This window comes from Wasmannia auropunctata, unplaced genomic scaffold (genome assembly GCF_000956235.1).
Source record: "Wasmannia auropunctata unplaced genomic scaffold, wasmannia.A_1.0 LD336053.1, whole genome shotgun sequence".
Lineage (NCBI taxonomy): Eukaryota > Metazoa > Arthropoda > Insecta > Hymenoptera > Formicidae > Wasmannia > Wasmannia auropunctata.
In genome coordinates this window covers 68,661-69,202 of record NW_012026837.1, presented here as the reverse complement: position 1 = coordinate 69,202, position 542 = coordinate 68,661, and positions in this window count along the sequence as shown.

Here is a 542-nt window from a genome sequence, read left to right as displayed (position 1 = left end):
TATCGTTTTCTCAAGTACCGATTTGGAAAGTAGAGATTTCAAGCTGTAAAATGCTTTTTTGTAACATCTCGATATGATCATTTTTGACTAAGTTGCTCTACCTTGAAATTTGCCTATTTTTAGAGGCTAGAACAGGTGATCCTTTAATTTTTTGGACCAGTGTATATATATACAGGGTGGACCATTTTAATCCATCCAGTCGAATATCTCGAAAATCAAGCCCGGGAGAGAAAAATTTTTCAGACAAAAGTTTCGGACTTCAAGGAAGACATAAGATGATAACATCGGTTTGACCCTGTGGCGTCGTCAAGGTCAGGACAAGGTCACTTTGAATTTTTTAAATGGAACCCCCAATTTTTCATTACATGTTCTTATAGCACGCCTCGAGAACTTTTCAAAACACATAAATAAAATTAAGAAGTATCCAAAGAAGGGCAAGTGAGCCTTGCACGAAATTAGTGCTAAAATTACATATATTTAAACAATAATCATTGTCACCCAAACGTTTCGGCTCCGCATTGAGCCATCTTTAGTGGGTAAAA